Source organism: Euprymna scolopes, chromosome 27, assembly GCF_053919585.1.
Source record: "Euprymna scolopes isolate OS-2025 chromosome 27, ASM5391958v1, whole genome shotgun sequence".
NCBI classification, from domain to species: Eukaryota; Metazoa; Mollusca; class Cephalopoda; order Sepiida; family Sepiolidae; genus Euprymna; species Euprymna scolopes.
Genome location: NC_136508.1, coordinates 105,703,680 through 105,720,423, shown reverse-complemented (window position 1 = coordinate 105,720,423; position 16,744 = coordinate 105,703,680). Strand labels below are relative to the sequence as shown.

Genomic DNA, 16,744 nt, shown 5'->3' with positions numbered 1-16,744 from the left:
AAATATTTGAAGCAACATTCTATTAATTCAAATGATAGGATAAATAAAATATTTGAAGCAATATTCTATTAATTCAAATGATATGATAAATAAAATATTTGAAGCAACATTCTATTAATTCAAATGATATGATAAATAACATATTTGAAGCAACATTCTATTAATTCAAATGATAGGATAAATAAAATATTTGAAGCAACATTCTATTAATTTAAATGATATGATAAATAAAATATTTGAAGCAACATTCTATTAATTCAAATGATATGATAAATAATAAATCTGAAGCAACATTCTATTAATTCAAATGATGATAAATAAAATATTTGAAGCAACATTCTATTAATTCAAATGATATGATAAATAAAATATTTGAAGAAACATTCTATTAATTTAAATATGATAAATAAAATATTTGAAGCAACATTCTATTAATTCAAATGATGATAAATAAAATATTTGAAGCAACATTCTATTAATTCAAATGATATGATAAATAAAATATTTGAAGCAACATTCTATTAATTCAAATGATGATAAATAAAATATTTGAAGCAAGATTCAATTAATTCAAATGATATGATAAATAAAATATTTGAAGCAACATTCTATTAATTAAAATGATATGATAAATAAAATATTTGAAGCAACATTCTATTAATTCAAATGATATGATAAAGAAAATATTTGAAGCAACATTCTATTAATTCAAATGATAGATAAAGTAGTAATCTTGAAACGCTAAAACTTACAGAATTTGTATTTGCTAATCGAACGCTAAAAACTTTCCATTTAAGTTTTATGCTAAAAAAGAAATGTGTGGTATACGTAATTCTTTTATATTTAAGTAAATATTTGGAGAGAAAGAAAGGGAATGATAGATGGCATGAGTTAATTGCAAACTAAAAAATAATATTTTTGATGATTCATAAGAAGGAAAACATTTCATTAATTGCAATTAAAATAAAATTCAAAGTTCTAGTAAGAGAAATCATATTAAAAAATTGACCTGTTGATCTAGACTTTTAGATGTGTTAAACATGCAGGAAACTGATTTTCGCAATTAACTGTTGACTGCTGAACCATTTTTTAATCTGAAGCTGCAATTCTTTGTCATTGCACGATTGTAATTAAACTAATTATATACATGATGCTGTACAAGTAGTTTAGAATTTTAGAAATTAAAAAAGAATAGTCAATACAAAATTGATGCCATCATAAAAATAGATCAAATAAAAGTTGTTCATAAAATACGCCCTTCCCACATACACCACGTTTCTGTTAAACAAAAAATCGAAATAAAAAATATTTTGTTAAATCTTTATTATCTAATCCAGCATAGTTTAAAATGTTCGTTTTTAGGCTTTTATATTTCAACAGCTCTTAAAATATATGCACTAAAAGAATTAAAAATTATAATAAATATTTTAGATTTTAAAATAGAAGATCACTTTCCTATACAAAATAACATAATATCACTTAAAATAGAGATCACTTTCCTATATAAAATAACATAATATGAGCACCTACCTCATGATCAGTTAGAGATTACCCAGGCATGTAATTGGTCACAGTTTCTAATTTTAGATTTTCAAGGAGATTACTTTTCTATATAAACTAAACATAAATGACAACCTACTTCATGGCAGATAACCATCAACCTGGCCTGTAATTAGTCACAGTTTCCAATTGGCAATTAGTGAGGAGAGGGTTAATATATGTTTCTGCTTTATTACATTTCTTAAGGAGGGTTAAGAGCCCACGTATTGTTAACTATTCGTGTCTTGAGTGTTCTTTTAAACTGATTTCAGCTTCTCCAAGGATGGTTGAAGAAGCTCCCAGAAATCAACAGCAGAAACAGGTACGTCGTCATGTATATGTTATGTGTATTATGTTCTGACATGCATGCACCAACACATAGACGAATCATGGATCATAAGATAGACATTAAGGATATGAAGACAACAGTCCGTTATACAAAACAATGTACAAGATACATTTATATGGTCCATTAAGTAACAAGAAAATATAAGCATGACATAGATAACAACAACACAACATATATTAATTTGGTGCCATTCAATAACGTAAATACGTCACAAACACAAATACGTCACAAACACACGTTACACCCACCGAACGCAGCACAGTTTTCCCCCTAAATGTGCAAAATGTACTTTTTAGGCTTTTACATTTTAACATCCCTTAAAACATATGCACTGAAGAAATTAAAACAAATTTTTTAGATTTTAAAATAGGAGCTCAGTTTCCTATATAAATTAACATAATAGGAGCACTTACTTCATGACCAGTTAGCAGTCAACCAAGCATTTAATTGATCATAGTTTCTAATCTTTGCAGCAATTAGTGGGGGCACATGTTTTGGCTTTCTTATGTTTCTTAAAGTCGAATAAAAGCCCACGTGTTCTTGAATATTTGACATTTTAACCAACTTATTTAATCAACAAAAAATTTTTGTTGTGACTTTTTTAAATGTTAATATTCAAATTCATATTTGATATTAACAAATAAAATTCCATCTATTTATTTTTAATATTCTGTAAAAATGAAGGAAGTTTAATTTCAAATTCGGAGAGGAGACATTTCTTTACTCATATATTCTATTTTTTTTAAAGGACACCTCCACTTACTAATAATAATGGTATTATTTAGAAAGCTATTCTTAACACGAGAAAGGGGATCCATTGCTAATTTGTACTTTCACCTAATAATTTAATAAATTAAATGGGCGTTTTAGACAAAAACCGTGGTCCAAGATCAAATATATAACCAATGATTGTTACGAAAAGCAACTTAAGTAACTCTTCTACCTACTTGGATCACATTGTTCTGTGTTTTAACTTATATTGAAGCATTTATTTACTTTTAAAAAATTCGTACCATGCCTTATGTTAGAATTAGAAAAAATTGACCGATATAAAACAGTCATATAGGAAGTCCCGATAATCATTCAAAAATCGATAATTAAACAAAACACTGGTAGAAAACTACCAAATAAATATCACGATGACACTTTTTGCTGTTTTGTTTATGTCCAACGATTTTTATGATATTTTTTATTTATAAAATTGTTAAGAGAAAGTACAGAATAGTTAACAACACACAGGATCTAATCCCCCCCCCAAAAAAAACAAGGAAAACAAAACTTGATATGAGACAGAAAAAAAATGTCAGATTAAAAAAAAATAATTTTAGGAAATGTTTTATGCTTGTTTTAAATAGAGTTGATCTATGAATATTTTTTTAAAAAATATGTCGTTTTAAGCAAAATCATCAGATAGCTGTAATTTTAAAATAGTAATATTTTAAAAAATTACGAAAATTCATCGAGTAGTAAGATATTTATAGGTAAAAGTACCTTTTTCGGAAAATTGGGTAAAATTGCATTTTTCTAAGATATCATAGAGTAGACAATGATGATTTAACACACTCCGAACGCAAAGTTTAGATCAAATTATTTGTAGTCTATAGTGATAGACATTTTTTACTATAGTGTAGTACTATCGCTCCCCAGAAGGGTTACTTGGTTGATGAACGTCTTGGGAATGCAACCAGCTCCACGGGGAATGAACGATATCCAACAATATCTAAACGATAGGCACATGCTGGAAACACAACGATAACGGGTCGATCCGTCGTCGGCTATAACTGTTTGGTACGGGTCGCATTATGTGTGGTCATTGCAGGCATCTTCCCATCGTCGCTTGTTGCGTGTTCAGTGCAGCTTTCTGTCGTCGGCATTAATGGTATGCTGAAATCGAACACTTGTATAAAAACAGCAACAAGATACATTTTATAAAAATATATATAATTTATTAAACAGTTAACAAGTTAGGAAACATATTTAGTCGACCCATCGCGTACGGCGAGCAAATCTCAACTGTCTTTACAACAATCAAATTATATTTCATTTCTCTCTTTCAATGAAGAAAGAGAGAGAAAGGAAGTCAATGAGAGAAATAGAGAAAGAAAGAGTGAGAGAATGAGAGAGAGAGAGAAGTATGCTTTTCACACAATTTTTTAGTTTTCAACTTCAGATATCCGCGTGTAAATCTGACCTTTAAAAGTTTCATAACACCTGTCACTCAAACCCAACCGACATGATCTAACGTTCCCAAACCCAAAAAACACCTGCATGAAACGTTTATAACTGCACCACAAAGTCAGGCACAAGGTTAGAAGCTAGATATAGGGGTTATTAATGTAGCAGCCCCCAGCTCCCTTAAAAGGGGCTACGTCATTGTGCCACAATAGTAGTTATTTATTGTTCAACTCAATGAGTTTTCGTAATTTTTGAATATGTTAATATTTTCGACATGCTTATAATGTTAATATTTTCAGAAAATATCCAGATACGCTACTACAGAACACCGACCACTCTAATTTGTTTTTTTATAGGTAATTAAGGTCGCTGACAACGAATCTGATAGTCAAACTTGGGGCAAATTTACCGTTTGCATGGTATTAACCCCCGAACCCACGAATAACTTTCCACCATTTTGCAGCTTCCATTTACGCTACGCGCATGCACTGCAGCATGAATGGCGGCTTGCTTTACCTAGCAAACTGCCTTCTCACATGGCGTACCAATCAAAAAATTACGGACTGACATTTTTTTAATGACTTACAGTTAAAGAAAAGTACAACAAATTAGGGGACTTTTTGTTTTTGTCTCGCGTAGTTTTTAATGTGGTTTACAAAAATATAAGCACCAAACATCTTTGTCTTTCATTCTTTTTTTTTGCGGGAGGGGGATTCAATTATAGAACTTATGTGGCTTAATAGGTGCTTTTGCAGTTTAGTTAAACGTTTTTCCGTAAGTAACGCACCGACATTTACCAATTAGAACACCATTTAACATTTTCCGAAGATTTTACTGTGTACATTGGGGGCGCGAGGCGGATGCCCCTCGCGCCCCCAATGTACACAGTAAAATCTTCGGAAAATGTTAAATGGTGTTCTAATTGGTAAATGTCGGTGCGTTACTTTTTGAAAATTTGAAAATTCTATGTTCCAGGTCAAAAAATAAAAGAAAAAAAAAACAGATAAATTACCCCCCCCCCTACTCCAACTTGGAGTGCTTTCCTTTTCTTGTTTTATTTCTTTTTCAGCTAATTTAAATTTTCCACCCAAAAAGTGCTATTATGTATTTTTGAAAATTAGAAAATTCTATGTACTGGAAAAAAAAAATCCCCTCCCCCCAACGTAGTTTGCTTGGTGAAGCTGTCGTTTATGCTACAGCGTGCATGCGCGTAGCATAAACGGAAGCTGCAAAATGGTGGAAAGTAGTTCGTGGGTTCAGGGGTAAATACCATGCAAACGGTAAATTTGCCCCAAGTGTGACTATCAGATTCGTTGTCAGCGACCTCAATTACCTATAAAAAAAAATAAATTAGAGTGGTCGGTGTTCTGTAGTAGCGTATCTGGATATTTAACGTATTCTGTACTTTCACCTAACATTTTAAATTTTTTCTTTTTTTTTTTTTTTTGTAGTAGCGTATCTGGATATTTACCATATTTTCGACATGCTTACTACAAAATATTTTTAAAAAATCGATCACTCGACTCTAGCAATGATTTTTTTTTAATTGTTATAAAGCATTGCAGAATGAATATTTTTTTTATTGGATTGCAATAAAAATGTTTTTAATGTTTAAAATTATTTTAAAGTTATTGGCTTTTTAAATTGTTAAAAAGTAAAAGAAAAAACTTACCTTTCATTCAAGGAATTCAATAAATAAAAAAATATCGGGATGAATTCGTTTTTTCTTTTGTCGTTATTTTCTTTGTGTTCAAAACAGAAAATCTGTTTTGTTTGTTAGGATTTCTTAGTAAATTGATACAACTTTTGTTTTGTGTGTTCAATTCATTAAAAAATAAAATATATGAAAATATAAAAGAATCAAAATTAAAAGATGAAAAACACGATTTAAACGTGAAATTATTTAAAAAGAAAATTAACTGCTAAAGAACAATGCTTTAAAGTCATCATAAAACGGTGTAATCATTATTTCGTTCCTCGTGTAAAAAAGTGTGCCGAATTGTTTTTCTATCAAATGTAGATTATTTTTGTCAATATTTAAGGCTTGTTTTGGATTTCTTTTTTTCATAAATTTATATTTTGCGTGTATTATTATTCCAAAGTAATATTTATGAAGATATAAAAATCCAGTTTATTTACGAAGATATAAAAATCAGATTTATTTATAAAGATATAAAAATCATGTTTATTTACGAAGTTTTTTTTTAGACTGAACAATGAACATTTCATTGTTATTTTAATTAGTCGAACTAATGTTAATATCGTAATTCCGATTAAAAGTTCAAAACTAATAATCGTCACATAAAAAAATTTCATAACTGAACATTTCACAAAACAACTCAAATAAAAGAAATAAATTTAACAAAACGACAAAATCATGAAATGAAATAAATTAGATTTGAAACAGGAAAATAAACTATAAACACATGATTACATCATGAAAATTGAAACTTATTCTTATCAAATCACATTCAGTTAAACTTTCATTATGATTTCAGACCAAAACTTGCTAATAAGCTTGTTAAACATTCAATCAGCACCTATCGAAAGTGTAGTAGCTGTTCCTATTTTTTCATATCAGCCATGTTTATTGCTATCATCATTCTGGCGAGTTAGAGGCATGTCTTGTTGGAATGAGGTAACTTCAGCTCAATCTTATGAGTTTCATCATCCCAGGCATTAACTCCTCCTTTCAGAATGAGGTAGCTAATAGTCAATAACTGAGGCAAGGCAAGGCACTGTTACTCGATAATGCCAATGGATCTTTCTGTGATATTTTAATTTTTTTTATGTCAGATGACATTATTATTATTATTGTTGTTGTTGTTGTTGTTGTTGTTGTTTTTATTATTATTGTTGTTATTATTTTAAGCATAAGTAGTAGTAGTAGTAGTAGTAGTAGTAGTACGTCAGATGACATTTTGTTCGTTTGGGGCTATCGTGTGAAAAAATTCGAATCCTCTGTGGCCAGTGTTATGGGAACACTGGTTTATTGCTGCTGGACTATTAAGGCATTAAAGTTTCAGTGTGAGTACGTATTCTCGAATCCTTCTGTCGCCAGTGTTATGGCTCTGAATTAGTCACAATAAAAACAAAACAATTGTGTAAGTCAAGGCGTGCATTAATAAAAGACAAATAAACGGTTACAGAATGAAAAGGAGTTTTGCATTCCACAGAATGAACGTGAGGTTAACTCCGGAATTAGAGCCTTTATTGGGATCGTGAAAGTTCTAGTATATATGGACGGTGGTCGAGCCCATTAAGAGAGTGGTTCCCTCACAACACCATTAAATTTAAAAGAATAAATGGACAAAAAATTAGAAACACTTAATAAACTAATATAAAAATAATTATTTATTCATAACTATTAAATTTAAATGAATGAACAAAGACATTATAGCTTTGCTTTATATAAACACTAAATAAACTAAGATAAAAATAATTATTCATTAATAACTATTCAATTTAAATGACTAAATGAACAAAAATTACAACATTGCTTTATATAAACACTTAATAAACTAACATAAAAATAATTAATTATTAATAACTAGGGAGGATGTGCATATTTTTCTTGGTTTTGATGGCCCTTCATCCAGCATGCTTTGAATCGACCTGTTACACACACCATTTGAAAAGGGAAAATTTTTCCGAAATTAATAATGGAATACGTCACATAGACTTACAAGTAAGACATTTTATCATACAACTGAATAAATATATATATAAAAAAAAATATATATATGTATGTATGTACTTATTGATTTGTAAATCGCCACTTGTTCTCGTCTCCTCTTACCAACGGCGACTATAATTCATTCCTCGCATTGTGACAGCCTTCTAAATCTCTTTTACACAATATTATAAGAACTTTGTGAAAATCATCATCTCAAAAATAGGTAAAGAAAGATATGTTTATGGAAACACTCCCATTCACAGAACTGTCAAACACTATAAATGTCAATATCACTATCAATCTCTCGGTCTATCTATCTATATATCTAAATCTCCTCTTGTTGGGTCTTACATGCCGTCGGTTCTCCTGTATTATATCTTTTCTCAGACTTCTATTCTTATTTTTATTTCATGGGCGCTTGGGTAGTTTATACGCCGCACTAGAATAACAACCTTTGTAAAAAAAGAGACATAACTGTTCCATACTTTCACCTAACGATTTAATAAAAAGAAAAAGACATTTTCTAACCGCTCCATACTTTCACCTAATGATTTAATAAAAAGAAAAAGACGTTTTCTAACCGCTCCATACTTTCACCTAACGATTTAATAAAAAGAAAAAGATATTTTTCTAACTGTTACGGACTTTCACCTAACAGTTGATTGAAAAAGATAAGATATCCCAGAATCTGTTAATTTGGAAGCCTGTCCAAAACATAATTATTTTCATATATTATTTCTCTTTGTTTAATTATGTTTTCTCCTTTTAACTATTTGTTTTGTTTTTGTTTCAGATTTTTTTACCTAATTAATAAAGCATTTTCAACGTAATAGTTGTTTTCGTTATGTTAATTTGAGTTTATCTGTCTGCCCAATGCACGCTTTCTAAAGTTTGACTGCTAGACGGTATTGTTGGTACCTGAAAGCAAGATTCTGAGGAATAACTGCCGCGAGTTCCAGAACAGTAAAAGATATTATCTTGTCTCTTTATATATATTCGATATATCTGCAAACCAACATGAACACTCTAACACGAACAACAAATACATATGGCATCCCTATTAATATAACACCCAGTATGCAACATATATACATATATGTAACGTGCATATATATGTGTGTGACAGGTTGTATAGCATCTATATAACCGTGTTCATGTAAATGTGTTTTTTGATGTATGTATAATGTTTTCTTGTTTTGTTATTCCATATGATCGACTGTTTTCTGTATGCGGGTGTATACACATATAAATACTATTCACAACCGCAACAAATAACGTATGTAAGACAGTTCTTTTAACAAAAGACGAATTGACATCTGTTTTGTTACGATTGTCTTTCCCCAGCTTTAAAAACTGACAATTTTATTTTGATTAACTTTCATTCACACGTCCTTTGTTTATTTTTATGAACTAAATTTCAACTGTTATTTTTTTAAAATTCTTCTCAATCGCCGCTGTCCGGGAGTCAGAAAATTAAACAACGTTTGGTAAAGAGACAGTATATTCATCTGTATTGTTCAATAGCGTAGTGTCTTATTCGTTTTTGCTATAGAATGATATGAGTTTATTCAGTCAGAAGACTGATAGGCAGTCTATGTCGGAAATTTGCAATACTAGAATCGATCCAACTTTTACATTCCAGACGTTATTCTTGGCTCTGGCATTTCACCCTTGTTTTCATAATTTAGACGTATGTCTAAGGTTCACTAATACTCTTGATTATTTTGTTTAGTGTGAATTCTCATTGGTAATCAATCGAAGCAAAGATAAGAATTCTCTGCTGTTTTGTACAACCTTCATTGATGATCTTGTTAATCAACTGGTGGGAAAACACTTCCTCTTTCATTCTGCTTGTTATTTTTCAAGCTACACTTGAGACAATAATTGTTCATAGATGTTGTGTGTAACAAGCTGAGTGAAGAGCTTTTATATTCGTTTGTATTTTCTAAGACACATTGCCTGACTGTTATGGGATATGAAAATTGTATTGGCTTTTATTAGTCATGTTTTTGAAGCCTCCTTACAAATCAAAGGATTAGTGAAACATCAAGAGTAGTTGCTATGGAGTGATGTTAGCTTCTTCAACCAGTGCTTGAATAGAATTTCCCCAGTATGAGTTCTCAGGTTTCACTGAATTTTATTTTAGAGAAAAAATATCCACACACTCGACTGAAATGTTGTTTGTACCTTTTTGTTTTATTTTACTTCAGTCAAAGTTCTCAGAAATGAAGGGGCCCACAACCTGGAGCTAACACTTGAATTCTGCATGAGATATATAGATATTCGAATGTTCAATTTAAGTTCTTTATCTCTAAAAGAATGAATTAGTAACGAAATGGAGAACATAATTTTCCTCTCCCCAATTAACCATTTTTATGTTGTAGTATGTCTTTCGTTTTGGTGTCCTGGTCTTACTGGATTCCAGGACAAGAATTTATCTAGTCCGGTGAAGTATCCAGCTTCATGCTATTATTCGAGGTAACATCACTTGGAGAAGGTGCACCATTCCTCGCAAAAGCTATGTGATTTAGAATATTTGGTTGGGGTTTATTTCTATGGAAAAAGTATCCTCATGCCAGATTGTTCCGTCAAACCCCTGTACAGAGAGATCTTAGACACCCGAGGATAGTGTCTAGTAGGCATTCAAGTTCTCACCAGTAGACATTCACCTTTTTTTATTTAACTTCAGTAAATTTTAAGAGATCAACAAGCTAACACTTGATTCTGTTATGATTTAAATTCATATCCGAGGACTCTTTTAAGAATAGATGTTGTTCCCTTTATAAATGCTATTTGTATTTCGTTGCAGCTTGAGCTTCAAGGGATCGCTTCTAAGTATTTCTGAAGATTCTTTTTTTTTATTATGCCAGTTGCTCCTATCACAACCGGTATGTTTATTTCTTTCAGAAACCATGTCGTTTTTAGATAATTTTTAGGTCCTGATAGTTTGTTATCTTTTTCCATTCAGCCAAAATCATTTGAGATAGTGACAACAATAATGTTCCATATTAAAATATCTGGTTTGCTGGCCTTGTCTTTTATGTATCTGCCCGCCTGTAGGTCTTTGTCATAGAACACAGTCACTTTTCTGAGCCAGTGTGAGTTCTCAGATAGCTCAATTAAATGTAACTTTATAGAAAAATATAAACACATTAACGAGAATATAAATTCTCCCTAGCATGAGTTCTCATATGGATCACTAAACCTGATTTTGTAAAGCAAGAATATTCACAGACTGTATCAGTTTTCTTGTTTTATAAAGTCTGACTTCTGAAAAGTATGTGGCTTTTCCCTTTTTTATTTTATTTTACTTTTGTTAGTTTGAAGAGATCAAGGGGCTCCTTCCTGGGATTAACACTTGATTCTATTATAATTTAAATTTATATCCAAGGGCTCTTTTAAGAATAGACACTGTTCCCTTTATGGCTGCTATCTGTATTTCCTTACAGCTTGGTTTTCCAGGGATTGCTTCTAAGTATTTATGAAGGTTCTTCTTTATTAGGCCAGTTGCTCCTGTCACAACTGGTCTGATGTTTATTTCTTTCAGAGACCATGTCGTTTTTAGATCATTTTTTAGGTCCTGATATTTTGTTATCTTTTCCCGTTTTGCTCTATTAAGGCCAAAGTCGTTTGGAACTGTGACATCGATAATGAGTGCAGTCCTTTCTGGCTTGTTCCATATTACTATATCTGGCTTGATGGCCTTGTCTTTTATGTATCTGCCTGCCTATATGTCTTTGTCGTAGAACACTGCCACTTTTCCATTTGATGTTATTGGTGGTGGTTCATGTTCCCAGATGTTCGATGACCTATCTAGTTGCATCTTTCCACAGATCTTCAAATGTAAGTATCTACATACTTTGTTATGGCGAGCAGTGTAATGACCATTGGCTAGAAGGATCTTGCATCCAGACATTAGGTGACTTGGGCTTTCAACAGCTGAGTGACAGAATCTGCATTGGTCGGTTTTTTGCAGACCAGCCATTTTCTTAAATCCATTTGTGAGTAAGCCTTGGTCTTGTGCAGCTATGATTAATCGTTCTTCATCAAATGGAAATTTGTCACTTTTAAGCCATTGTAGTGAGGCCTCCTTATCAATGTAGCTCTGGTTCAGTTCTTCCATCAACCTGCCTGCTCTCTTATGTTGTTGCCATCCTTCTAGTCTTGTCTTCAGTTCCCTTTTAGTATACTCCTTTCTCTTCTTTCGGGCGATTAGGGTTGCTGGGTTATCATATTCTTCTACTGTGTTGTCCAGTGTGTTACCACTTAAATTTTCACCGAGCTTTGTAGTTGACGTCTGCTGGGGCAAACATTTCGTGTGATGTTCATTCACCATTTTTATTTTGGACTCAGAAGAACATTTGATGTATTGGCCTATGCTTACCACTGAAGCTCGGTATGCATGGTTTATTTCAGTGAGGCCTGAACCACCTTCTCTCTGTGGTAAGTACAGCCTGTCCATGCACAGATGTTTGTAAATGACTTTATGAAGGGCCAGCATTTTCCACGTTTTTACGCCAAGGTTATTGATACAGTTTTGTGACCAATTAATGATGCCAAATCCATAAGAGACAACAGGTATTGTCAATTGATTGATGGCAGTAATTTTGTTTTTTGCTGATAGTTCTGATGAGAGAATTTTTTTAAGTCGCTTGAAGTATTCTCCCTGTACTTTTTCTCTCATCTTTCCATGTTCAAGTGTCTTATTCTCCTCCACTCCCAGGTATTTATAGACAGCATCCTCTTCAAGGTCTTCAATAGAGCCATTGTCAAGATAAAGATGTTCTGATGATGTCTTTCTTCCTTTCTTTATGGTGCACTTAGCGCATTTGTGGAATCCAAACTCCATGCAGATGTCCTCTGTATAATTTTTAACAATGCCTATAAGAGAGACAAGTTGTTTCTCAGATTCTGCATAGAGTTTCAAATCGTCCATAAAGAGTAGATGGTTTACTCTTTTATTTTCTTCCTTCTTTCTGCCCATGCTGAGATTGTATCCAGCATCGGATTGTTTAAGTATCTTACTTAATGGATACATTGTGAGGCAGAAAAGGAGCGGTGAGAGGCTGTCTCCCTGGAATATTCCTCGCTTGATCTTTATGTTTGGGGTTTGTATCCTTCCTTCCGTGTGCTGTAATGTAATTGAGGTGCACCATCTGACCATTTGTTTTTAAAGGAATGATGTAATACCAGTGTGCACATTGTACAACTCCAAACATTGAAGTATCCAGGAATGAGGTATACTGTCAAAGGCCTTTTTGTAATCAATCCAGGCCATTGACAGATTTCTTTGTCGTCTCCTGCAGTCTTCTAATATGGTTCTGTTTACAAGGAGTTGGTCTTTTGTGCCTAGCTTTTTCCTCGTACACCCCCTCTGCTCACTTTCAAGGTAATCACCAGCAATGAGATGGTCGTATGTTGCATCGGTGATTATCCCTGTTAAGAACTTGTATGTTGTTGTGAGGCAGCAGATTGATCTATATTTGCTAGCCATGTGGGTGTCCTCATTTTTGGGAATAAGTGATGTACTGCCTACAGTAAGCCACTCAGGCGGCTCTTCATCTCCACTGATGATTCTATTGAATGCCTTGGCATAGTGATGATGAAGTGCGCTCAGTTTTTTTAACCAGAAATTTGGTATTTGGTCAATTCCTGGGATCTTGAAGTTGCTGCATTGAGCTACCTTCCTGCAGACAGCCTCCTTGGTAATTTTTAGAGCTGGCATCTTTTCTTTCTCCTTGTTCTCCTCTTTGATGGTATTTATCCAGTTGTTTTCTTTATGTACTTTAGTGTCCTCATAGATTAGCCTCCAGAAGTTTTCAACTTCTTCTTGTGTTGGTGGGGAGCTCACCTTTATTTCTTCTTTAACGAGGCTCCTATAGACAATTCTTGGGTTTGTTGCAAAAAGTTTATTTATCCTTTTTGCTTCAAAGTTTTTGATTTTATTTTTTATTTGTGCAGCTAAGGCTTTTATCTCAGCCTGATGTTCTGCCAACTTAGCTCTTAGCTGTGCTTGGTTTTGGAGGGAATAATAAGTTTTCAACTTATTCACCTTCTTACTAATTTTTTTGCCTGGGGTTTCACAGGATAGGAATGCATATATCTGGGCAGTTTCCTTTCGGAGTCTGTCTATTTTCTGTTGGAGTTTACGTTTCCAGCCTGGGTTAAATGATTTAGCCTTCATGTTTTCTCTTTTACTCTCCTGGTGTTTGGGTAAGAGTTTTAATTGGATAAACCATGCTGCCCCGTATGTTGTATGATTTATTTCACTCAATACTGCGTTAATCGGAGTGATTCTTTCCAGGGCATCGTTGACTTTTGAAACAAGCACCTTGAAGGCTTTATTCATACTAATTTTTACCAGTCTGGGCCGATCTTCAACAGCTAGACATCGTGCTATTTCTATTCTGTTTGCCAGCTCTTCCTCTAGTTCCAACTGGTCCGTGTCAAATGTCACATGTAAAGGTTGGACATACTGTTGGTATATCTGCTCATGTTTAAATTGTGTTGGGTCTGTTGGGAGTGATTCCTGAGATGTTACATTATTTGATGGAGTGACATGTCGGGTATATTTCTGCTTTTGTTTTGGTAGACATCTAAGCTTTGGACTTTTTGGTACTATCTCAGAGAGCTGTGTCAGGTGAGAATTTGTTGTAGTGTCCTCTTGTTTGGTTAGGCAGGTCTTGGGTATAGGGAGGGGATTGCTGATTGGGCAAATGTTGAGTCATTGCATGGACATCTTTTTTTAGCTGGGATATTTGCTCACCAGAAAAGACCTTGTTTCTCAGAAAATTATATTTCTGGCATGTTAACTTTTCCTTCTCAATCCACTTCTTGTTTGGGCAGTGGTGCTTAAAAATCTTTTGCCATTCCTTACAACTGTCTGTGAGTTTTTGGTATTTTATTTTCCCCATTGTGAGTACTGTTATGTCTCACTAAATCGGATTTTGAAGTGAAAGAATACTTCTTTTTTTATTTAACTTCAGTCAGTTTTAAAAGATCAACAAGCTAACACTTGATTCTGTTATGATTTAAATTCATATCCGAGGACTTTTTTAAGAATAGATGTTGTTCCCTTTATAACTGCTATTTGTATTTTGTTGCAGCTTGAGCTTCCAGGTATTGCGTCTAAGTATTTCGGAAGATTCTTTTTTTATTAAGCCATTTTCTCCTATCACAACCGGTATAATGTTTATTTCAGAGACCATGTGGTTTTAGATGATTTTTAGGTCCTGATATTTTGTTATCTTTTCCCATTTAGCTCTATTAAGGCCAAAATCATTTGGGACAGTGACAACGATAATGAGCTTAAAGCTTGTTCAATATTAAAATATCTGGCTTGATGACCTTGTCTTTTATGTATCTGTCCGCCTGTATGTTTTTGTCATAGAACATGCTCACTTTTCCGTTTGATGTTATCGGTGGTGGTTCATGTTCCCAGATGTTCGTTGCTCTGTCAAGTTGCATCTCTCCACAGATCTTCCAATGGACGTACTTACATACTTTGTTGTGACGGGCAGTGTAAAGGCCATCTGCCAATAAGATTGGACATGCAGACATTAGGTGGCTTGGGATCTCAATTGCTGAGTGGCAAAACCGGCATTGGCCATTTGCTTGTAGGTCAGTCATTTTTTTTAATCCATTTGTGAGTAAGCCCTGATCTTGACTGGCTACAATGAGTCTTTCCTCATCAAATGGAAGTCTCCCGCTCTTGAGCCATTGGATTGAAGCATCTTTGTCTATATATTCCTGTTTAAGCTCCTCTAGGAACTTTCCTGCTCTTTTATGTTGTTCCCATCCTTATTTTCTTGTGTCTATCTCGATTTCGGTGTATTTCTTTCTCTTTTTTCTTGCAATCTATGTTGCTGGTTCATCATATAACTCGAAAGAAGGTGGGTTTTCTGCTAGAAAATTACTTTAGACTGTGACTATCTGGACATCTACATTTGCAGATGCATTAAGTATTGTTGCAGCATATATGTGGCTGCAAATACCATAACAATCATCTTAGACAAAAGGCTTAAAAAGAGTCTTTAATCTAATAGGTTCCGCCCATATGTTTAAGCTTCACTACCTGACTGAATGGTTAATTGTAGGTATTGACCATTTCATACCCTCTAAAAAGTTTCAGCAAAAACCTAACAGCCAGCCATGGTTCTCTCCAGAATGTGCTGCTGCCATTGCGCACAGAAATCACTTTTTCCATTGCTTCAAACGTAATAGATGTATGGAAACTAAAGCCGTTTTCAGGACTGCCAGCAACCATTGTAAGAAAGTAATAAGGAACGCAAGAGAGTTGTATGCTCAATCTGTTAAGTCCAAAGTAGCTGAGCAGCGGCTTGGTTCCCACCAGTTTTGGCAAATAGCAAACAGAATCCTGAACAGAAGTGTGTGCTCCATCCCAACTATTATCAATGGACCTGAGGTAATCTCGTCAGCATCAGACAAAGCCAAACTCTTTGTCAAGAACTTTGCAGCTAATTCTACCCTTTGCGACCAAGGCCGCCAACCCCCAATATTTCCTCCTGTATCAGAAAACAAGCTATGTGATATACGTATATCTGTACGTGATGTTGCGAAGCTAATCAAAAACCTTGATTCCAGTAAAGCAACTGGCCCTGACGGTATTCCAATTATAGTACTCAAAAAACTTCAACCTGAACTAGCGCCCATACTTACAAAACTGTTTAAACGTTGTCTTAAGGAGAATAGTTTCCCATCTCCCTGGAAAATCTCATCAGTATGCCCTGTATTTAAGAATTCAGGTGATCGCTCATCCCCCTCTCAGTACAGGCCAATAAGTCTCCTGTGCGTCATGAGTAAGTTGCTAGAATCTGTGTTAAATACAGAAGTAATCAACCATCTCAACAAAAATAACCTTCTTAGTGACACTCAATATGGTTTCCGTTCTGCTAGATCTACAGCAGATGTGCTTACAGTTATATCGCATAGGATTAGCAAATCTCTCGACGGTGGCAATCTTTCTAGGGCAATTGCTCTTGACA

At 33.6% G+C, this 16,744-nt stretch overlaps 1 long non-coding RNA gene across 2 annotated transcripts in view; it reads right to left on the bottom strand.

Annotated features, from left to right (window-relative positions):
* The window catches only part of LOC145249041 (uncharacterized), a 42,009-nt gene that overhangs the window by 10,242 nt on the left and 15,023 nt on the right, over positions 1–16,744 (bottom strand). Inside the window, exon 1 of one of the 2 annotated variants that reach the window (XR_013863453.1) lies at positions 5,736–6,000. The exons of the other annotated variant lie outside the window; for it this stretch is intronic. This is a non-coding gene — a long non-coding RNA (uncharacterized LOC145249041). Of the gene's footprint in view, positions 1–5,735; positions 6,001–16,744 lie in introns of those variants that run through there. 2 annotated transcript variants of the gene reach the window in all.